At 45.3% G+C, this 25,021-nt stretch overlaps 1 long non-coding RNA gene and 1 pseudogene across 1 annotated transcript in view; one reads left to right on the top strand and one right to left on the bottom strand.

Moving 5' to 3' along the window:
• Positions 1–25,021, top strand: part of LOC146058802 (uncharacterized) — a 780,737-nt gene that overhangs the window by 661,632 nt on the left and 94,084 nt on the right. The gene's annotated exons all lie outside the window — the stretch shown is intronic.
• LOC146058801 (large ribosomal subunit protein eL20 pseudogene) lies at positions 8,376–9,002 on the bottom strand (annotated as a pseudogene).

Below are 25,021 nucleotides of genomic sequence, written 5' to 3'. Positions count from 1 at the left end.
TACAACTGTGCAGAAGTACTGTCCCCATAGCAACCAATCATATATTTACTTTCAATTTGTAAACTGTGCTATAAAAATTATAGTTGTAATCATATTTGTTGCTATGGGCAACAGGACCTTTCCTACACAGTTTTCTGTTAATTTGCTTTCAGAAATGTCCCACATTAAGGTTTTCCACAAATTATGAAATACTCCTAAGATACTAATTGTGGGTTTATTTTATACTAAATATCCTTTTTGCATGTTGTACGCAACTGTAAAAATGCAGGACAAATATTTCCTTTAATTTCTTTGGCTAAAACGTGGTAGTATGGTATCCCACCATTTGAAACAGGGATAGCTTGCGCTGAAGGTGAACGCCCCAAGAAAGAAAAATTATAATTCAATGGTGCAACCTTATTCACATTACGTCACATGATAGTATCCCTTATTCATGTAATGTTACAGTAATACTCCTTGCACCATATTAAACCACAAACAGTGGGCCATATTATGCCTCACACCATAATGCCCTTTCACCTTTTTATGCTCCATGCAGTACAAATAACATGTATGTCTCCAACAGTACAGTCAAGGCAACACCAACCTTTAAACTTTGTCAATGTGTTCCTGCTTGTTGTCAGGGGTTTTGCCCGCTTGCAGCCCACAGGCATTGGTCCCGATGCTGCAATATCCCAAAATGTATTCAAAGTTGAATATAATTAAACTATCCATATCAAGATATCAAATAAATTCTTTACGAACCTTGGATAAAAAAAAAATAAACATACATCTCTTTCACTTAACACACTCCTCTCATTTAAAATGAACACACACGTTGAAAAAAATTGATACACCTCTATCACTTAAACAAAAAAACATACCCCTCTGTCACTTCAGAAAATAAATACCCACATCTCTGTCACTTCTAACAAAAAATACATAAACTTGTCATTTAACCCCTTCAGTGGTGTTTTTTTTAGGGAGTGCTCCCCACAGGGCAGGTTTTTTTTAGAATGCTCCCTAAAAAAAACACTGCTGAGTGTCCTGGGGCTGTGCTCTAGATCAGCCACTGCCTGGCCCTGCCCTCGGAAACCTGGCTGGGTGCGGCGTGACGTTAGCAAGGTCACGCTTCACACAGCCAAGAGGAAGGAGACAGGGCCAGGCAGACAGAGCCAAGCAGCGCCTGAAGCTGAGCTTATCGCTCAGCTCAGCGGCACTGCCTGACTCAAGGAGGGGGAGACAGTGGCAATCCCAGTAATTTTGCGGGAATGCCAGTGTTAGCACTGGCACAGAGCCCAGAAATTTTCTGGGATTACCAGTGAAGGGGTTAAATAAAGAAAACATTCACATGCCACTTAAAAGAAATACATATTAACCTCATATACGTAAACACACTATATTTATTAAAAACTTCTCCCCGCACCCCCCTACCACATGCACCACACAGTGTACACTTCTGTTTGATAGAGGGACTCATATCCGGTAGAGATTAGGGAGAAGGAGGAGAAGATTGCATCACTCGACCATTGCACTCTGGTGAATATTGGTATGAAGGAGGAGAGTCTATAACCTAGCCTGGGAAGTCCCTGGAAGGAGCTGCGCGGTGCAGCTACTGCTACATTCAACGCGCTGTTTCAAATAGACTTTGTCCCACTCCCCAGCCCACCTCTGTGACTTGACTCCTCTGTTTAGGTTGCAGGCAGTCACTGGAGCCCAGTCCAGGTCACAGACCGGGAGCCACAATGAACTGTGATAAAGCTCCGCTCTGACCCACTATGTGAAACATCAGCAGCACATGGAGCAGACTCTGGAGACAATGCTTTCTTCGGGGTAGGAGCCGGATGGCAGGCGACTCCATTGGGCAGTTCCGCAACTCCCACAAAGGACTTTCCCTCAAAACACCTCCTCTGTGCCCCCCCCCCCCCGTCACTGTCAGGAGATTGGTGTCACCATTAAAATTGGAAGTGTAGGAATACAATGCCATTATTGCTTACTTCAGCAGTCACTAAGTACCTCTTTCTAGTTCATCTCATGGAATGTTGGTGAATTGAACACCCTGTAACAATGAAAATCATTCAAAACGATTACCCTTTCAAATGTTAGCAACTGCATATAATATTCTCTCAGAAAAAACGCAAACACCCAAACCCCATAAAAGAGAAGCCGCTGTGTGTATGCTCACAGACGGCTCTCCAATGCTACCCCTCTAATCCCAATCAAGGCTGACCTCCAGGGGAGTTTACCACCTAATTGGATGAGCTCAGCCCTACTTGATTGAGGGTATACCCAGTGACTACATGTCTCAGCGGGCCCTTTAATGCCCCGCATGCTGGGATTTCCGATTCTCCAAGTCCCATCTTGGACTTTGTTCACCATCACAAACCAATATTACATTTTATTTCTATTTTTGACCACATATTAATTAGCCCAGGGTCCACCACCCAGGGGAGCTGGGGACAGCTCTGGGCTTCAGCCCTGGAAGTATTAAGTCTGGGGGGATCCCAGATCCAGTGGCGTAACTATAGCTCCGCAGCCCCCGCGGTGGCGGGGGGGCGCAGAGAAATTGGGGGTGCCGCCGGGGGGGCTGCAGAGCTATAGTTACCCGCGGTCTGCGTCTCGCCCGGCTCTCTGCCGGGACCTGTCTGATGTCACGGTCCCGGCCGGCTCCTGCTGCAATGAAAACTGACAATTAGAAAATGGCTGCCCCCATACTGCAGACAGTTTTCTGTCTGCAGTATGGGGCAGCCATTTTCTAAGAGTCAGTTTTCATTGTAGCAGCAGGAGCCGGCCGGGACCGTGACGGTCAGGCTGGTCCCGGCAGAGAGCAGGACAGGTACGGGTAAGAGGGGGGGGGGCAGGTTAGGTGTGTGCGGGGGGGGCAGGTTAGGTGTGTGCGGGGGGGCGAAAAAACGTGCGCGGGGGGGGGCGCGAAATAGTTAGTTACGCCCCTGCCCAGATCCCACCTGCAGCTTCTCTCTTGTCCTGGGCTGGCACCGTTGGAGGCTTGGGGAAAGTCAGCGGGTGATGAGGTAGGCACCTTGGCTATTCCTGCTGCTGTCTAGATGTGCGATTCTGCCACTGAGCGGATGCCGCCGCCATCTTAGATGAGATATCCTGATAAGGAGCATCACCCCTAGCTTCTTTGCGGCTCTTCTGTCTGCCTCTGCCCCTGCAGTACATTCTGGACGTTTATTATCCTGCTGGATAAACTTGCTGGAGCGGAGGGCTGAACAGCGTGCTTGCTGCTGCCATCTCGCTGTTTCTGCATATTATTTTCCGGTCACTGCAACTGTGTTCATAGTGGTAAATCGATCCTTCTACTTATCCAACGCAATGTTTACCACTGTTAAAGAACTCCTTCAGGCAATAAATACCTCATCACGAAGACTGCTTCAGATGCTTCATGATACACACATTCTTACCCAAGATACCTCTTCTGTCTGCGATAACTATTTCGTAAAGACTGAGGCGCACTCCTGTTATGCTGCACGAGGCTGTAATGCAGCTATGTCTTCCCTGGAAATGCTTTGTCTGATTGAGAAGTACTATACTCCAGGACCTGGCTGCAACTACGCTACTATGGATCCTCTGAAGTTTTCCTCCAAATTCAAGACCAAAGATACTGAGTCCACATATCATGTCTTCATAGAAGATAAACACTTCTCTACCTATCCTTATTTTCCTTGGAGTGGGACTATTATTTTAGCATGGTGAAAAACTGGCTTTGTCACCTGGCCGGATTGATGTTATACACCATTTATATACAAGGGCTGCCATTCCTTATTTTCTTTTTTCTCCTTAAATTTTGATTTGTATGGACCAGATTAATGATATGTATCTTTATACGCAAGGGTCATCATGTTGTATTTTGAGTTTTACTTTTTAAATGAATATCCTGTTGTATATTTTATCTGTGCTTATGTTAGTCATGCTACTACATATTAGTGGTACTATTTTCTATTAATCAATATTCTGTTTTATTCTGTAACATGTTACTATGCATTCTCAATAGTAGGGTATAAATCGATGACCAATGTGGGAGAGCTGGCCACCATTGCTTAAGGTCATTATATACTTTGCCCTTTTACTATTTTGGTGGGATGGGGTGGGGAGGGTTTAGGTAGTTAGTTTATTTGGTGGGGTAGGGTCATATTCTTTTTTAGGGATCCAGGTGAGTTTGAGTTGGTTGCTTCTGGTACACCCGAATGGCGCCTGCAGATGGCTGAGGCATTGTAGATATGCAATGAACCTGCTTAATAAGTCCATCGGAGTTCCGACCCCATTTATCCTATGTGATATTTCTGTCCCCTTCTATCCACACTTGTGATGGTATTATTTTTATTTTCTGTATGATACCAAATGTACGTCCTAGCCAACCAATACTCTGTAACCTTTATATGTTGTCTTTGTTTATACTACAAAACTCAATAAAAATTAATGAATTAAAATAAAAATTCTGGGGGGGATCCCCACTCCCCGAGGAAACCCATCCAGGGCTGACCAGCCCAGTGTTCATGTTTTGGCCGGGTGGCCTTGTATAAAAAATGTCCCCTGCTTTGGCATGAAACCACTAGCTGTTGGAGGCCAGTGCTGTTCCAGACCTGTAATCTTTCTGTACCCACATTTTATTTAAACCAGGACCAGTCCAGGACCGGTCCAGGAGCCCGGTGCTGGTTTTCTAAATACGGGGGAACACCATTTTTTGTCCAGTGGACACATGCTGATAATGTATTCTTAAGCCTAGGGATCTCCTCATCACCTTAGCATGCTTACATTATGGTCAGGAACAAAAAGCCCTCCCAGAAAGGATTGGCTCCTCTTCCCCCAAAAAAATGTCCCAAACAGATATGAGGCCTTTCTTACTGCCTACTCCTTTGATGCTGAATAATGACCTTTCAACAGCTAATCTTTCCTCCTCCCCTCCAGTCTCCCCGCTTTCCTTACTTCCTAAAGACTTACCAACATCTTCTGTGAACAAAACTTCAGACCTAAGGGCATTCTTTCTTTCATAAAGACCCTTCCCACCAAACAGAACCTCCAAGATACCATTAGTGAAGAACTAGCTTCCCTCAAACAGTATATCTTGCGGCTGTCTGATCATACACTCTGGAGACTCAATGTTCTCATTGGCTCCTAAAAAGAAGAACTGTAGTATCTGCTCAGACAGCGGAGGATGTGGTCCAGGCAAATCTAATTGATGCTCTATTATGTTCGACAGAGCCCATCGGGCGCTAAAACTGAGGAGTCTCTCCTCTGCTCTCCTACTAGATGCCATCTGTTGCCTGCACAACTACTCCAAAAAGGAATACCAAAAAAGAATGCGAGTGTACCAGCGCTGCCTGTTTGGCTGAGGCGTTGTAGATATGCAATGAACCTGCTTAATATAGTAAGTCCATCGGAGTTCCGACCCCATTTATCCTATGTGATATTTCTGTCCCCTTCTATCCACACTTGTGATGGTATTATTTTTATTTTCTGGAGGATACCAAATGTATGTCCTAGACAACCAATACTCTGTAACCTTTATATGTTGTCTTTGTTTATACTACAAAACTCAATTTATGAATTTTAAAAAAAGAAGTCTAGGGGGGATCCCCACCCCCCGAGGAACCCCACCCAGGGCTGACCAGCCCAGTGCTTATGTTTTGCCCGGGTGGCCTTGTATAAAAAGTGTCCCCTGCTTTGGCATGAAACCACTAGCTGTTGGAGGCCAGCGCTGTTCCAAATTACGGGAGAACTGTAATCTTTCTGTACCCCATATTTTATTTAAAACAGGACCAGTCCAGGAGCCCGGTGCTGCTTTTCTAAATACGGGGGAACACCATTTTTTTTTTATTTTACCAAAAAACTGCACACTCCCATTACTAAACATTTGCACATTACTGTTACTAAAAATCGCATCCTTACTACAAATTGCAAATTTCCATTACTAAAAATTTGACAGTAATCGCAAGTGATTTCTGACTTCATCTAAAAATTTGCACCCTATTACATTTGCGATATGGTGCGATTTTTTTTAGCTGTCTAAAAAATCGCACCTTATTACATCTTGTCCTTGGGAAGAGATATTGGGGGAAATTTAATAGGATGAGAGATTCAAAAAGTTAGAGATTTAGGGGGACATTTACCAAAATGGATTCGTAGAAAAAAGGTGTATTCGTAGGGAGAAATACACCTTTTTTTTACGAATTTGTATTTTCGGGATTTACAATCCCAAAAATACAACAATTCGTAGTCCTAAAGATGGGACATTCGTATTTGTAGTTACAAATACGAATGTCCTACACCATCGATAGGATACGACAGAAATCACCATTCAAAAGAATGGTGGTTCCTGATGTACTAAGCAGCCGTACTGATAATACGGCTGCTTAGTGGTGTGAAACACCCACGCAAATACGACAGGAAAATAGAACACCATTTTCCTGTTCTATTTGCGTTTTAGCCTGCACGGATCAGTCAGATCCGTGCAGGCTGCAGTGTAAAAAATAGAAAAAAAAATAAATATAAAAAAAAAAAACGGCGTGGGGTCCCCCCCACAGCCGTAACCAGCACCAGGCTGAAGGAGCCGGGGCCGGTAATTAAAAATCAGGGAACCCGACAAATAGGGGATCCCCGATTTTTAACAACCAGCCCCAGGCTCCAGGTCCGGCGCTGGTTCCCAAAATACGGGGGACAAAATGACTAGGGGTCCCCCGTATTTTAAGAACCAGCCCCAGGCAAAACCAGCCAGCAGGGTAATGTCACAGCCGGGGGACACTTATAATATAAGGTCCCGCGGCCAAAACATTAACCCTACCGACCAGTCAGCCTGGCCAGGGGCCCTGGGGGAGTGGGGACCCCCCCAATGAAGGGGTCCCCCCCCTCCAGGACTTACCTGACCAGGCTGAAGCCTGGTGCTGTCCTCGATGCCCCTGGGCGGTGGGCATCGAGCTGATAAATGGTGTAAAAAATAGATTAAACTATTGTTTTTTACTGTGGCACTACAAGTGCCAGCAAGCCTCCCCAGCAAGCTGGGACTTGGAGAACCACAAGTCCCAGCCTGCTGGGCATTAAAGGGCCCGCTGGCACTTGTAGTTCCACAGTTAAAAAAATAGTGCACAAAACACACTGACACACTTTTAAAATAAAACTTTAATACATCCATTACACACATACTAATACTTACCTATCTTCTTCCCGTAGGTAGCCCTGGTCCTGATGTCCTCCGGTCCTGTGTCGGCGTTCCTCTTCATGTCGACGTCCTTCTTGAAGTCGATGTCCCTGTCGGCGATGGCGTCCGGGTCCGACGAAATCCATGGAGGAAGCTGTGGAAGGAAACCATACTCACCTGTCCCAGCGCGACGTAGTCCAGGTAAGGGTCTTGGCAAAAAAACAAACCGAACACCCCGAATCCAGCCGGACAGAGAGCCGCACGGTGTTTACATCGTGCGGCTCCGCCTCCCGAATGCCGCTATTGGCCGCCTTGCGGCCTAGTGGCCAATCACGAGCCGCTAGGCCGCAAGGCGGCCAATAGCGGCATTCGGGAGGCGGAGCCGCACAATGTAAACAAACACCGTACATCTCCGTGTCCGGCTGGTTTCGGGGTGTTCGGTTTGTTTTTTTGCCAAGACCCTTACCTGGACTACGTCGCGCTGGGACAGGTGAGTATGGTTTCCTTCCACAGCTTCCTCCATGGATTTCGTCGGACCCGGACACCGGACGCCATCGCCGACAGGGACGTTGACTTCAAGAAGGATGTCGACATGAAGAGGAACGCCGACACAGGACCGGAGGACATCAGGACCAGGGCTACCTACGGGAAGAAGATAGGTAAGTATTAGTATGTGTGTAATGGATGTATTAAAGTTTTATTTTAAAAGTGTGTCAGTGTGTTTTGTGCACTATTTTTTTAACTGTGGAACTACAAGTGCCAGCGGGCCCTTTAATGCCCCGCAGGCTGGGACTTGTGGTTCTCCAAGTCCCAGCTTGCTGGGGAGGCTTGCTGGCACTTGTAGTGCCACAGTAAAAAACAATAGTTTAATCTATTTTTTACACCATTTATCAGCTCGATGCCCACCGCCCAGGGGCATCGAGGACAGCACCAGGCTTCAGCCTGGTCAGGTAAGTCCTGGAGGGGGGGACCTCTTCATTGGGGGGGTCCCCACTCCCCCAGGGCCCCTGGCCAGGCTGACTGGTCGGTAGGGTTAATGTTTTGGCCGCGGGACCTTATATTATAAGTGTCCCCCGGCTGTGACATTACCCTGCTGGCTGGTTGTGCCTGGGGCTGGTTCTTAAAATACGGGGGACCCCTAGTCATTTTGTCCCCCGTATTTTGGGAACCAGCCCCGGACCTGGAGCCTGGGGCTGGTTGTTAAAAATCGGGGATCCCCTATTTGTCGGGTTCCCTGATTTTTTTTTTTTTATTTTTTTTTTTCCAGACAAAAAAATTTATTTGACCATAGAGCAAGGAGATTTTGCTTTGTTTAGAAGAAGGTGTTTGGTCTCTTGGTGGTAAAGCGGGGCTTGTGCTGGCGACGCAGAACCCTGTGTGGCAGAGGGAACTAAATCTTGGAGTCATGGAACTGCTTGATGACAGGTCTGCGACATTTGCTGGCAGGAATCACCTCAACTTTCATAATCTGAATAGCATGGGCACGAGCACGATGGCGTGCACCCATGTCACGGTAGCACTGTGTCACAGCAGCCGCTGTAGTCAAGTCTCGGTACTCTCTGTACATATTGTGTGTTCCACTGCGAGAGTCATAACGTAGCCAGATGCCAAAGTTCTTCACCTTCAGTGGAGTTTTCTCAAAGACTTGTCCGCAGTAAACAATTTCTCCAGAAGCCTTCTTCATTTTTTTCAGTTGAGAAACAAAGTACCAGAAACGAGACTTGGCAACAACATGATTGGGTGCAAAAATCCGCATACGATAGAGAGGTGGTGAGGGAGTCTTAGCTGTAGGCAGACTACGCCCAATGACTTTATATTCCCTTAAAACGCCGGACGCCTTCATGCTGCCTCGATCCCTGCCGCCGAGCGAAAAGCGGGTTCCCTGATTTTTAATTACCGGCCCCGGCTCCTTCAGCCTGGTGCTGGTTACAGCTGTGGGGGAGACCCCACGCCGGTTTTTTTTTTTATTTATTTATTTTTCTATTTTTTTTTACACCTTGCAGCCTGCACGGATCTGACTGATCCGTGCAGACTGCTAGAAATAATTCGTATTAGCAGCCGTATATACGGCCGGGCAGAGTGGGCAGAGATCAACTATCTCCTAAGTACAGATGGAGCCGGCACTATCTTTGTCCGGCGCTCGCTCACTGGTGAGCGCCGGCAATAGAGACTGGGACACGCGTGCATCTCATGTGCGTCCCAGTATCACGGCGGATCACGATGGCTGGGCAGTGTCTCCCTGCCCGTCCCCGCTTCAGGGTGACACTGCCCAGTTCAAGGGGGGGGGGGGCGGCGAGGGGGACCGGTGGCGATGGCGGGGGAATCAGCAGAGACCCCCGCCAAGCTCCATCGCCACGGGTGCGTGAGCGTCTCGTGAACGCGCGCCAATGTCGGTAGCCGGCCGCTGCTGGTGGATGGCGGTAGGATCGCCATCCACTGCAAACATGGAGCCGGCTCCATCTGTATATATAAATGTGTATCCTATTCTTATACTATACCCCTTTCTATATATGTTTCCATCTCTAATAAGTTATAAGTTCTTACTGTTAACAGCTGCACTCATCTGATTAAAAAAAAATAATAGGTTTTGGTTCTTAAAACTGAAGAGTTAAAGAGTACATTTTAACGGAATGAAATAGGTTACAGCTCCTCTGCTATAAATTATATAGGTTTAATACTCTCATCTAATGGTAACCAGGATTACTCCCTCAGTAGAAATAACTCCTTGCAATAGATTGTTTATGTCCAGCAATATATATTCAGGATTTAATGATGATGGTTGGAATTAGTAGTTCTAGATCACTGGCTGATTGGTAAATCCCTTTTTCCTAGTATATGATTGACAGTTTTTTACCAAGAGAAAAGAGTTCTGCTATAGGAAGTATTACCATTGTTATTCCTTCTTCTGAGACAAGTTTAAAGAGTTAAGCCAGAATTAAGCTGGCTAATGTTGACCAGGCAATGTAGGACTCTGCTAACCCTGACTTCTCTCATTTAATAGTCTAATATTCTGCCGAGTGCTTCTGATTGTCTTCTCTTTAACTGACGGAATGTGAACAGCCCAGAACATTGCATATACTGGTGGCTTTCTATGTTAATATTCCACGGTAAAGTATGGCGTTGGATACTGGTATTATATATATAGGGGTTGTTCTGATTGGCTCGGTAAGCTGAGAAGATCGCGAGATCTTACTGAGAAGCAGAGACGCCGCCCTCCACCCATCGGAACATCTTCCGCACGCTGCCACCAAATCCCCTCATTTACATGCGAGGGGATGTGTAATAAAAACACATGCCCTCGCTGCAGGAGAAATCATTGGATGTAGCTGACCAGCCAATGATTTCTCCTAGCTTCACACATAAAAGTTAATGGGAACTGACTCTTATGTAAAAGCGCCGGGACGAAGATGGGGCAGGCAGCTGATGTCCTGTGATGTCAGCCGCCCGCTTCCGGCACAAATGGTCCTGCCCAGCATTTTCATGGGAATGCCCATAAACGATGGGAGTTCGCATGGGCTATACCTGTCCCCGCCGCTGTCCAGCCTGGTGTATGTGAATGGCTTGGTGACTCTGCAACTCACTGAAGCCATATGCAAAGGAGGCCAGCACATGCACATAATAGACCATGCACATGCGCAGTCCCAATAATATCGGGAAGGACCAAAACTGGCAGTACTGTGAGGCAACCAGAATGACCCCCATAGTTGCCTATCCTCCTGCATTCTGCAGGAGACTCCATTAGAAAGTAGCAAACTCCCTGACTCCCTGAAGAGTCTAGCAGTCTCAACTAACCCACATTATGTATTTGTTACAATTTTTGGTAACAGATATATACATTTAAATGAATCATCAGTGGCATATCCCCTAATTGGTTATACATACTGTATATATGGTAAATCACAATGATCCCTTTGGCTACATGCATTTTAATTTAGGTTTATTTTGGCCACTTACAGTATATGGAACCACTTGTAATGCCGAGGGACTGCTCCGGTGGAAGATTTGGGTTATGTTAGTAGAGTAACGGGGCGATTACTTTTAGGATTTGCCTGGTTTATACCTGAAGGGTTTCCCAAAGTTACCCTAGAATGAACTGGATTATGGAGTTTGTGGGCGGTATAAACGTTTGGGCGATCCCTTTTAGTTTAAACAAATGCGAAAAATATAAAAATAAAAAATAAAAGTGAATAAAATCAAATAAAAAAATGAAATGTGAAACTTCCCTTGTTGTCTTTCTGTCATCGTTTGTTCTCCCTTTCTGTTTCTTCTTTTGTTCAGTGTTTCTCAGGATGTTAGACAGAGGCTGTCCAAGCCTGGTATATATACCTTAATGCCGGATAAACATCAAACCGCTTACTGATTAACTGCCCAAAAGCCAGCTATAATACAGTTGGTGCTTCCCCTTCACGTGTCCTTCTTCTTGAAGCTGTTTTCTCTCACCAGACTGTTGTAATGTTTTTGTTATGACAGTATTTCACTGTTTAACTTGTTTCATAGCTGTATACTTATTCTGACAATGTTCTTTACTGTTGTGTATGTTCTGCAGGTGTTTTGTTTCTTCACAGCCATTTGAACATGTTTATTTACCATATGTTTTTTTTCTTTGGATTTACTTAGTAAAATCATCTTTTACATTGTCTCCATGACAGGTAGCTCCTCTACCCCCAACATGCATACAGCTTTACTGCCTTTTGGGTTTCTGGTTTCTTGTTACTCTGGGGAGCCACAAAAGGTTCTATGTTATTGTTCTATTTGACTTTCTTTTCATTCCTTTCTCCCCCTCCTTTTCAATTTTCCTCTTACTTTGCTTATGCTTTCGGTACTTGTGTAGTTTCACGGCGCCCAATTAGCATACGTACGCCAGCAGAGTGAAATTGCATCGCACCGCATGCAATTTGTGGTGCGATGCGATTTCCTTGCCACCCCAAAGCATGGCGAACGCTGTGAGCCCCGTGAGGGGACGCGCTTATGCGTCCTCCCGACCTTTTCATACCCCCACTATCCACGTCGGCGTGGAGTTGATTTCATAAAGTGTGGCGAGCACAGCGAGCCTCCGCGCCCGAAGTGTGGCGAGGGGCCACGTGAAACGAGCACGAAGCGTGGCGGGGCTCGCTGCACTCGCCACGCTTTGGGCTCGTTTCATGCGGCCCCTCGTGGGGCATGCTGCGCTCGCAATGCTTTGGCTCGGTGGTTTGCTGCGCTCGCCACACTTTATAAATTCAACTCCACACCAACGTGGATAGTGGAGGTATGAAAAGGTCAGGAGGACGCAAACTTAAAGTTCTCTTGATAGATGCAAGGTGACTCAATACCCCAGAAAAAAAGATCTACATTACTCTGATCCCTTTGGGCAGATAAAACTTCATACAAAAAAACGCACTTTAAAATTTCAGCCAGCAGCCTGTCACTGCTAAATCACCATTATCCTTTTGCATATTATAGTAACAACCCATATAATAAATTAAAAGTGTTGCTATACTTTTCTCTAAAAATCTGCACATATCAGAGGTCTCAGTATGTAAACTTTACCCAGGTCCTGGTTCCAAAAATGTTGGGGGTAAAATATGTATGTGCCCCCAGCACCAGCATAATAATGCCACTGCTGGGGGACACTTTTATATCGATCCCTGCGGCCATGACATTGCCCCCCAACTAGTCAACCCTGGCCAGGGTCCCTGGGGGAGTGGGAACATCCCGAATATAGGGGTCTACACCCTCCAGGACACACAAAGGCCAGGGATGAAGCCCAGGGCTATGCCTGGCACCGCGCGGAGGTGGGTCCCTGATTGATAACAATTGTGTAATAATTAGAAAAAGTATTGTATTTAGCTGTGGAACTAAAAGTCCCAGTAAGCATCCCCCACATGGCAAATGTAGTTTTACAGCCGAACAAATATAAAAATAAAACACAAAGACACCATGTCAATATAATTCTAATAAACATACATGCACATGCATAGACTTATTTAATACACTATACGATAGTAATACACTACCAGCTAGTATGGCAGAAGCCTTAATTATAATTCTACTAAAGTAGGATAAGGACCCTAAAAATATGGACTCGTACCGGCCCATTTCTCTGCTCACTAATGATATAAAAATTTTAGCTAAAATCTTATCAACTAGATTAAACAGGGTTATAGGAGAAGCCATTCATGGGGACCAAACAGGCTTCATGCCTGGGAGGTCAACCACAACCAATTTGAGGAGATCATACGGCCAACTCCAGCTCTCCCAAAATAAAGAGGATAACTCAGTGGTGGCCTCACTCGATGCCGCGAAGGCATTCGATACAATCGAATGGGATTTCTTGTGGGCAGCGATGCAATGGGCCGGTATTGGCCCTGTTTTTATAACCTGGGTGAAGTTGTTATACATTTCTCCAACAGCTAGGGTATCAGTCAACAAATTTATCTCCTCTAAGTTTAAAGTAGAACGTGGCACTCGCCAAGGGTGCCCACTATCACCGGCACTATTTGCAATAGCGCTGGAGCCACTGGCCTGCATGATCAGAGAAGATCCACTGATCCAGGGCTTAAAAATTGGCACTAGAGAGGACCGTATTGCCCTTTATGCCGATGATATTCTATTGTTCCTTCACAATCACCGGTTGGCATTACCCCGGGTCATGGGGATAATAGAAGACTATGGCATCAACTCCGGACTAAAAATAAACTGGAGTAAGTCTTATATTCTTCCTTTACATAGTAGTAGCTCCCTATGTCAGGACGAGGCCACACCACTGCAGTGGGCAGACGAGTTTAAGTACCTGGGCATATGGGTCTCCAGGGATATATCTAAATTCATACCCCTGAATTTAAATCCCCTAATGGAATATATGAAGACTAAAATAAAAACCTGGGCCAGGTTGCCACTGTCCCTGACGGGCAGAGTCAACCTGGTCAAAATGATAGTCCAACCTAAAATTTTGTACATATTACAGCATTCTCCCCAATATCTTCCGCGGTATATATTTAAAAAGATCGAGGGTCTGATCACCTCTATTCTTTGGTGTAATAAGAGAGTTAGGCTTAAACAAAATACTCTTGCCAGAGAAAAGGTAAATGGGGGCCTGGCCCTACCAGATTTCAGGCTATATTACCTCTCGTCATAAATGACATACATTAAGATGTGGGTTAAAAGGGGGGACGAGAGCGAAAGAATTGAGGCAACGGTGGGCTGTGTCACCCCACGATACACCCCTCTACAATTATTACTGTCTGGCAATATGAGAAATAGATGGCCCCCATTAGTAAAACAGGACGTTAAGGCCTGGAGAGCAGTGGAAACACTAATGGGGAGTAGCGGGTTGGACCCTGAAACTCCCTTGTACGGGGCCGGCTGCCTCGCGGAGCTAAGGGACCTTCAGATGCGTGAGACCTGGGCACAAAAGGGGATAAGGAACATAGGTCAGATATATGTGGAGGAGAATATGAGAACCTTCCAGTCCCTGAAAAATGAATACGCTTTACCAAATAATTACCTTTTCAGATATCTGCAAGTTAGACACGCTCTGGAAACTCAGTTCCGCAATGGTGGTCCGGCCATAAGGGAATCCCCCACAAAAAAACTGATTAAAAGATCCCCCCATAGACACGGGGTCTCCTTTTTCTATAAAGCCCTATTACAAGCACAAGATGAGGACTTGGTCCAACTGAGGGATAAGTGGGAGAAGGACTTAGGGGAAATAGAAAGGGAAGAGTGGGAGGAGGCACTGGGTAACATTAGTAAAGCTACAAACCAAGTCAGATTCCAGCAAGTCCAACTGTTCATATTCCATAGGGTATATATAACACCAGATCGAATGAACAAATTCAGGGGGGTAATCAACATCAGGTGCCCAAAGTGCTTGGCCAATACAGGTTCATTCTGGCATCTCATATGGGAGTGTCCCAGGGTGGCAGAGTTTTGGAGGGAAGTGATAGCAACTCTGTCGTCCGTGGGGTTCCCCAGTTCTATATGCACCCCTCGAGTGTGTATCTTGGCTATAACAGGGAATGTACCATTGGGTAGGGATGATAAGCTATTGATACAACTCTGCACCCTGGCTAAGATATGCATAGCGAGAAGGTGGATGGCTAAGGAAAGTCCTAGCTTGGAAGCATGGCTGGCATTGGTTCATGCAACAAAGGACCATGAGAAATATGTCCACAAGGTTAGGGGCTCGATCCACAAATTTCATAACATCTGGGATAGATGGTCCGCTTATGAGGAGGTCAGCCTCCGAACGTAAGGCAGGGAGGAGGGAGATGGAGTGGAGGTAGAATGAAAGCCCAGGTAGGAGTTGAGGGAGAAGAAAGGAAGCTAATAGTTAAAAATTGGTCTAAAGAACTATATAGTAGCACAAAGTTATCCCAACGCCAGGGGAGGGCGGGAGGGGTTGGGAGCAGGTAGGGGGGGTGGGGTAGGTTATTAATAAATAGAGTGAGTAGGTGACGTAAATACTTGTTGCAAATATATTAGGAAAGGTGGTTCGGTGTCCAACCCCAAGCGTCTGTACAGAGATAACTTTGGGGAACGAAATTGGTTAGCGGGGGGATGAAAAAGGAACAGTTATTGAGACTAGATTAACTAAATAGACACAATTTTCATCCTTTTTTATTTCTTTACCACTGTGCACGATAGATATATAATCACCTGCACACGTAAATTACTGTTCTTATATAATTTTAACACTGATAGCAACTTACAAAGGATAAATAGCACGATTATATATGCAATAGGAAGATAAGCACTCAAACCAAGACAAGATGAATAGATATACACTGTAAGAACTCACAAGATAAAGGACGTAACACAAGCCTAACACACACATGAGGGACGTAGGGGTGTTGGACACTGATCCACAAAATAATGGTTAATAGGAAAAAAAATCAATTGGAGCCTATAGCTGTACACAACGTTATGCCTGTCTGCGAACAGGGTTTTCTATATTGCATGTATTATGATATCATCTTGCTCTATATATATATGGAAAAAAAAAATCTTTTGTTATATGGATAAAATGCAAAAATAAAGACTGAATTTAAAAAAATAAAATAAACATACATGCACACTCACACACACACACATACTTACCTATGTTTACACTTGGGCCTCGGTCCACTTGTCCAGTAGAAATCAAATAAGGAATTGTAAAAAAAATACTCTCTTAAATCAAGTGTAGATCGTATCTTCTTTGGTCCCTGTAGGCCTCAGGAGTTAAAATAATAAAACACAATACTTCAAACTGAGCATGTGTTTCCACACGTTAATCTTCCCCCATATTTTTGGAACCAGGACTGGTCCAAGAGCTTGCTCGGGCTCAAACATCCCAGGACCGGTTATACTTAGATGGAGGGACCTCACACATTTTTTTTCTTTATTTTAACCCTTTCTGTTACTTAAAGAAAGGGAGTGGGAGCCACAACCAGCTGACCCCCAATCCCGGCTACTTATACCTGCAATTAAATGAATATTCAGCGCCAAACGGTGCGCTGCGTCCCTGGCCATGGAACGCACGCATACGCGGCTTCCGGCTTGTGGAACGCACGTGAAGCAACTTCCGGTATTGCCGGGAGTTGTTTTCACGTTGCTAATACAACCTGAGCGTCAATACCGGAAGTTGCATCACGTGCGTTCCACAGGCCGGAAGCCGCGTATGCATACGTTCCATGGCCAGGGACACAGCGTGCTGTTTGGCGCTGAATATTGATTTAATTGGAGGTATAAGTAGCCGGGATTGGGGGGAAAGCTGGTTGTGGCTCCCACTCCCTGGAGATTGCTCGCTTGGCTTTTGCTGCACATGCTGTTTAAATCACATTGGCTGGATTTACTTTACGAATCTTATGAATGGTGTATTCTTGTAAACCATACTAATAAGACCCCAGTATCTTTACTACTGCCCAGGACCAATCATAACTTCAATCCACCAATGCCTACCACAACTAAATGCATCGATAATACATGCTTCTGATACAACAAACTATTGTACATTGCTTAATGATAATTACACATGGATAAATTAAGGAAATGATGTGCCAAGAATAATGTACACAGCTGCTGATGGCTACTTAGGATCATGCCATGCTTGCTGCTGTGACAGGAGCAGTATCCTGTGCCCTGGGAGAACTAGTATTGTGCTCTCACAGCCTTCCTTTCTCCAGAGGCAGTTGTAGATAATATACAACCTCTCTTAATTACAAGGAGCTCCATATGGGGCTTGTGAAATAGATCATGTTGATTACCATTTGTGTAAGTAAATCCAGTGGCTAAGTATTTTCTTTGATTTTGGATCTAATATGCAGAGGCATGTTAATAAAACCTCTTTGAATATGTAAATGCAACACCTTGCAAAAATATTCACCCCAAGGACCATTTTCCTACTTTATTAAATAGATAATCATAAATTGAAATGTTTTGTCAGTGTTTCCCAAACTGTGCGCCGCAGCTCCCTGGGGTGCCCCAGCACTGTCACAGGGAAGCCACGGCTGAGGGCCCTAATGTGGCTAGAGCAGGTCCAGCAGTGAGTGGAGTCAGAGCCACTGGGGGTGTGCGGGCAGGATGTGCTCACATGGCAGGAGTATGGTCGCGGCAGGAGGGGGGGGGGGGCAGATGTGCTGTGATTTGAAGTGTGTCGGCTAGTGGCGCGCGCGGTGGGGTTTAATGGGTGACTGGAGATGGGGACGGAGGGTGCAGGGCTAGGCTTTGGTGTGTGAGAGAGGGTGCTGGATGCAGGGCTGGGCTTTGGGTGTGTGAGGGAGGGTGATGGGTGCTAAGTTGGGGTATTGGTCTATGAGGGAGGCTGCAGGGCTGGGGTATGGGTGTGCAAGGGAGGGAGGGTGAAGGATTGGGATTTGGGTGTGAGGGAGGGTGCTGGAATATGGACATATGAGGGAGGGTACGGGGTTCAGGCCAGGAGTATGGATGTGTATGGATGTGTGACGGGGGGTGATGGGTGTGAAAGGGAAGATGTTGTATGCAGGGCTGCGGTATGCATGTGTAAAGGTGCCCATATATGGTGCGATTTGAGGGTGTGATGCATATCCCATCGCACAGAGCTGCACATACTTTTTGAACTAGGTCCCGATTGCATGCGATTTGCGTGCGATGTATTGTGATCTAGACCAAAATGCATGCAATTATGTATTATGCACAGTGTATTGGCACCTTAAGGGTGGTTGCTGGGTGTAAGGGAGGGGTGTCCGGTCCAATGGGGTACTTGCAACCTATTTATAGGCTACACTGCCCCCTCTGTGTATAGGATGGAACTGTCCCTTAGTGTGTAGTCTGGCATCAAGCTCATTGTTTAATAACAGAGTGTATTGTGTATAAGTGGAACTATAGGGCTTATTATGTGTATTAGTGGTACTAAAGGGGTGATTATATGTAACTGGCACTACAGAGGGCATTATACCGTATAAGCAGCACTAAAGGGGTAATAGTCTCACCAGTATGAGCTGCACAACAGGGGTAATAGTCTCACTATGAGCCGTGGCTTATCAGGGATTTGCTTCACCTGACACAGCACACATGGGGCTGTGAATTTGCTTTAAATAAGCAAATACTTTCAAAAAGGGACAGTTGGATAATTATTTTGGCTTAAGGGTACCTTGATGAAATCATGGAGACCCAGAGGGTGCCTTAAACTAAAAAAGTTTGGGAACCACTGTTCTATGTTATAGTTTTAATTTACTGACACTTTCTTGAATGTGTAATGTTTTATGTTAAAATAACATAATAAGTTAAGGCTTGAGTAAATAAATACCAGTTTTGTGCACTTATTATACTTACTGCAGGTTGTTCATGTGAGCTGGATGCGCTTGTGCACTCCATTTAGTTTTCTTCAAAAGGTACAATAAATTCTCATAATTCTAGGTAGAGATCACGGCTGTGACTGGGCTGTTAAAGGATATTCCCTCTTCTGTTATCGAGCCATTACAATCTGTTTGTTTGGGATCATGGTGCCGCTGGAATATGAAATTTCACCCAGGGACGGCGCTACCCACTCAGCAGCTCCTGCAAAGCAGGGAGGTGCCATGCTGAAAAGACGCCGTCTCCCTCCCTGCTCTGCTAAAGCTGCCTCAGCCCTCACTGTCACTGCCTCCTGCACACTGCCCGCAGCGCCTGTCTGACAGCGGGTGGACGGCAGTATAAAGAGCTGTTCCCTGCACCGCGCACACACTATCCTCCTCCTGTGACCTGCCCCCTCTTCCTCACGGACATTTGCGCGGAGGCATGTAGCGCTGTCTGTGAATGCCTGGATGACATGTCATGTCTGGATCCGCCCCCTACCCATTGCTCCCGGCGCCTGTCAGCTGTCAATCAAATGATGAACAGGCAGCAGCGCCGCCCTTCCTTCTCTCTTCTCAGTGTGCTGTGCCAGTGCCATTGCCAGTCCTCAACACTCCGCCCCCTCTATCTCCTCCCCTCTTCTTCCATCTCCTCCTTCTCTCCCCTCCTTTCCCCCTCAGTCACCAGAGGGGTGTAATGGCGTCCTCAGTGTCCTGCCTACGCAGATAGAAGAGGAGGGACTGCACAAGAGTTAAACAGCAACAGAACAGTGAGTATTTTATTATACATGTTTATAAGCAATTTTTTAATAATTGTAGATTTTTTTTATATTAATTTAATCACTTTTTAAATAATGGGCTGGGTTATGTACCTAAAGGTGGCCAAACACGCTGCAATAGTAGTGTGCGATGCACGCTCCTTCGGGCATCGCACAGTACAAAAAGTATGTGCTGCACATACTTTTTGTACTGCTTTCAGATCGCATCGCACACACATTGCATGCATGCCGTGCGATGCGATCTAGCCCATAACGTATGCGATTCTCGCAGCGTGTATGGGCACCTTTAGTGCCTGCAAAATTTTGCGGACACAGCACTGAGATGGTGTATGCATACATGTACATGCACCCGAGATCCTCCATAGGATCGCATGTTGCATACACTCCCAAAATCGGGCTGCAGCTTGTTGCAATGGCAATCTGAAAGGGCACAAAATGTATGGTTTGCAGGAGGGCGCCGGACACCCTAGCACCGGCCCTGATTTCACCCAAGGCTTCAGATTTTTAGCAGACTGGAACATGTACTTCTGCATTGTATCTCTGTATTATGTATTCTATTTTAACAAATTGTCCCAGCTCCTGCTGCTGTATAGCAGCTTGACAGCAGAGCTAGGGTTACCAATATGGGCTAGGGACCGGGTAACCCTGTGCTGATTACTAGGATCTTCGCCCGCCTCATATTATTCATAGTAACTCTCTCATTGTGGCCATCCCTCCCCTGTTTAGCCACATTCTACATTAGGGCCCGTAATAGCCCTTCTCACAACGTAATGCTACTGCCACCTTATTTCAACTTTGATAGGACATTTGAGGTGATGACGTTGTTAGATTCATGCCATAGAGATAAGTTTCAAGTTTGACCAAAAACACTCTCAGCTAAATGCAAAAACTTTTACTAATCACACTCTAGTGCTTTTTGAAAAATTCAAGACTTGCTTTTACATGGCTCAGTCTGTATAATGGCTTGTTTTGTTCCATCTACCCATACAAGGCTCTGTTAAATAAAGCTCTTTACAAGGTTAACTGAGGCATACTCACTCCAGCCTCAGCTGAAGTCTGTAGGTTCTTCAAAATAAGTATTGGACTTTCTTCAAGTGGACTTTTTCTATGTATTCTTTTTGGTGATATTTACAACAGCATCAACTTCCTAAACTTAACTTGACCACGACTGAGACAGCCAAACACTTGGATATTGTTTTGTCACAATTTACTAATTTAAGCATTTGCATTTCTTTATATTTTTTGGTTTTTGAGGTTCTATACAGTCTTAATTTTTACTGCCGTTCTTTAGATTTCCAAGTTAAATAATGAATGTACATTAGGGTTTTTTTTATATCCAGAAATGTAACAGTTATATTAATGCTTCAATAATTAATGGCAATTGTGTTGTTTGACAATTGTTTCTTTAATCAGTGGAAATTAAAGGTGCCCATACACAGGTCCGACACGCAAGATACACTCGACAAACAGGCATATGTTCCACTCAGCATCAGGCTCTCAATATCTGATACCTTTTCCTTTGGTTTCATCAGATAGTGTGATATCTCTGTTGCATAGGGGATGCCCATTTTGTCCTGGCAAATGCAAACAAAGATGGTCAGAGTTTAATTAAATTTTTTTTGCAAATCTTGTATCATAGTAGTGCAAACCACACACCATGATGTTCAGTCAATACCAGGTTAATGGCACAGCTGGGGGACTCTTATTATATAAGGTCCCGTGGCCTAAGCATTAATCCCTTGACCGGGGGGTCCAATAAAGGGTTCCCTACCTCCAGGATTAACCCTGCCTGGGCGGAAGCCCGGGGCTGTCCCTGGTGCTCCAGGGTAGTGGGCACCGGGATGATGGCATTCGTGTAAAAAATATAATTAACTATTGGATTCTGCTGTGGAACTATGAGTCCCAGCAAGACCCACCTGGGGAACCACAAGTCCCAGTATGCAGGCCATTAATTGCCACACTGGGCAATAGCCCAATAAAAACACACACAGACACACCCACACACCAGAAAATTATATCTTTATTACACACAAATCCCATACATACTGATACTCACCTACAATACCTTGACACAAAGAATCGGTCCAGTTCTCCAGAAGAATCCAAGTTTGGGTACTTGTAGAAGGAAATTATACTTAGAGCTCCTATGGTGTGGATCGGTCCTCTTGGTACCATGTAGGCATTCACATACTTGGCAAAACAACAAACGCTGTATGTGAAGCCAGCAACAAAAAGGAAACAAAACACCACCACCCATTTTCCTATAGCCCATATAGAGGTATAGACAGCAAAATTTTGGTGGTGAAATTAGTATCTTCAATAAGAGCGGATTGGGGCACTCCTAGATTTTCTGCTGTTGGGACAATCATGCACATACATATAGTGGAGAGTGGAAGTAATTATTGAATTTTGTGATATAACGAAAAAGGAAAAAGAACATAGATAAGCAACTGAACAACATTTGAACTGACTAGTGTCAGTTGTACACATGATTCACACAATATTCGAATTGCTGTTCTAGTGAAACATAGATGTGAATGGTGTTGATGTAGTTGTGTTTCTTTTAAAGTGTTTTAGCATGAATATGTTGAGTTTTCTACATGAAGGCCAGATAGCCAAGAGGTAATTTGCCGGGCTGCAAATCATGAGGACTTTACTTCAACCTATATGTATTTCTAGAATTTTCCAGAACATATTTGCATTTTTCTGCTGTACTCAAGACATGTTTGTTGAGAGATTTAAGTCCTGATTCAGACCCGTTCGATGGGCTGCGAATAGTTTTAGACTCATTCGAACGAATTCTCAGCGGTGCGCATGGCTGGGAATTTGCGTGTGCGGGGTCGAGTTTATGTGATTGCTGTGCTTACGAAAATTTGACTGAGTTTACCTATTGTATGTACGCTCTTTTCCCTCAGGCTCCTTAGGTTAATTAATATCTGCTGAACTAGATTATTACAGTACAGGCAGTTAGCAAATCATTGTTTATTATTTTTTATAGTGCAGGAATTTATGATACATCTATTACACTGGTGTTACACTATGACTTCAGAGAATGTACCCCACTGCACTGTTACTCTGGCAGTGTGAATAGTCATTTGTGGAACTAAAGTGAACCAGAAATTGTCCATTACAAATGGTGCTTGTGCTATTCCTCACAGCGTTGGCAGTGAGTCATCAGTAATTTGCATAAACCAGTTTCTAAAAATGTTAATTCATTTGTACAACTGGTGCGCACATCAGTTTACTGCATCGTTCACAACTTCCCCTAATGCAGTGTGTGCAGGGAGTTGTCACCTGTGAAAAAAAGGAGAACAAAAATCTTCTATTGTTTGTCCAACGTGTGCGTGTGTTCTTCTAATAGGGGTAATGTTAATGATCAGTCAAGAGAAGGTCAAGAATTTCCATCATGGACTTTAAGGACTCAGCCTTAGTTATGTGAGACTGGGCACCAGGGGTTAGATCTGTAATATCAAAGCTTTTTACCTTTATACTATACATATTGACCAAAATGTATCAAGTGTACATGATATCAGCGTGGTCTGTGTGGCACCCAGGCTGAACTAAAGATGCCCTTTCTGTTCTCTTGGTGTGCCATCATGACATCACATGTTTAGGGACAGGGCTGCCACAGGGTGCAAAATCCCACTCCTCCACCACTGGCTAAACCAGGATCTTGCCTCATGCTCCTTGAGGTTTTAACCTGGATCTGATCACTGCTGCTGCTATCTTTGCATTGTGATGTAACAGTATTGCTGCAGCTATGCCATCTCATAAAAGTACAGCATTTTTAATTGGGCTCTATTACCATAGCTATGAGTTTAGTGACACAGGTCTTGGAACCTTTACAGGACATATATGTCAAGTAAGCAGTAATAGCACAGCAGTTGCCAGGGTGCTGATGGTGAAGCAGCATTTTTGGGTACTAGAGATGCTTGAAAAATTCAAACTGGTTTGAAATTAGAATTTTAAAGACCTGATGGCCAATAGTACATTCACGGTACAATTGCAGATAAACCCTGATTAATATTTGTGGTATACATTTTTTGGTACTTGTTTCCTAGCACGGCCACAATCTGGAGTAATCGTGTCCCTTAATTAAGGGACACGATTACCCCCGATGGACCCGATTTCTTTTGAAATCAGGTCCATTTTGCCGGCTAGGATACAATATCGGGGGCATCGCGTCGGTCGGGACCATTAACATTGGTCCCGACGCGACCGACGCGATGCCCCCGATATTTCCATAGGCTTCAATGTTAAAAAATATTTTAACATTGAAATCTTGTCGGGAAAGTTAAAATATCGGGGGGCATCGCGTCGGTCGGGACCATTAACATTGGTCCCGACGCGATGCGACGCGATGCCCCCGATTTTTGCATAGGCTTCAATGTTAAAATATTTTTTAACATTGAAATGGTGAAAAATTGTGAAAAAATGTGAAATGGGCCAATATGACCCATTTCACATTATAGATGTCCCCGTCGTCACCCCACGATAGACGCCAACCTAAAGCGTGGCGAGCGCAGCGAGCCCGCGAGGGGCGGCGGTGCGCGTCCTCCGACCTTTTCATTCCCCTACTATCCACGTCGGCGTGGAGTTGAGAATAGAATAGTGTGGCGAGCGCAGCGAGCCACCGAGCCCGAAGCGTGGCGAGCGCAGCGTGCCCCGCGAGGGGACGCGGATACCTTCACAGTTATACGCGTCCCTTCGCGGCCTTCACAGGTGTCCGTGGCGACGCGGACACCTGTGAAGTCCGCGAAGGGACGCGTTTACCTGTGAAGGTATCCGCGTCCCCTCGCGGGGCTCGCTGCGCTCGCCACGCTTCGGGCTCGGTGGCTCGCTGCGCTCGCCACACTATTCTATTCTCAACTCCACGCCGACGTGGATAGTAGGGGAATGAAAAGGTCGTAGGACGCGCACCGCCGCCCCTCGCGGGCTCGCTGCGCTCGCCACGCTTCGGGTTGTCGTCTATCGTGGGCTGGAGTTTACGCGCTTACATTTGGGGGGGTTGGGAATTTTTTTCATTTAATCCAATGTAAAATTGGATTCAATGAAAAAAATCGGGTCCAAAATCGGTCGGTCACGTCGATCGCATCGCATGCGACCAAATCGCATGCGATGCGATCGACCCGATTTTTCCGACACGACCACCCCGATCTAAATCGGTGTGGCCGTGCTAGGAAACAAGTACCCATTTTTTTGTGTGCAGATCACTGCTCTTAGGGGTTTATTCAAACCTGATTGTGTGGCTGTGAATTCGCAGTCTGGGTGATAGCTGATAGACAGTGCATGCATACAGATCATTGCATGCATGCGTGAGGCCATCCCATGAT

The sequence above is a fragment of the Crinia signifera genome, chromosome 2 (assembly GCF_055691185.1).
Source record: "Crinia signifera chromosome 2, ASM5569118v1, whole genome shotgun sequence".
Taxonomy (NCBI): Eukaryota; Metazoa; Chordata; class Amphibia; order Anura; family Myobatrachidae; genus Crinia; species Crinia signifera.
Note: the sequence above shows the minus strand (reverse complement) of the source record. Positions and strands in the feature narration are given on the sequence as shown.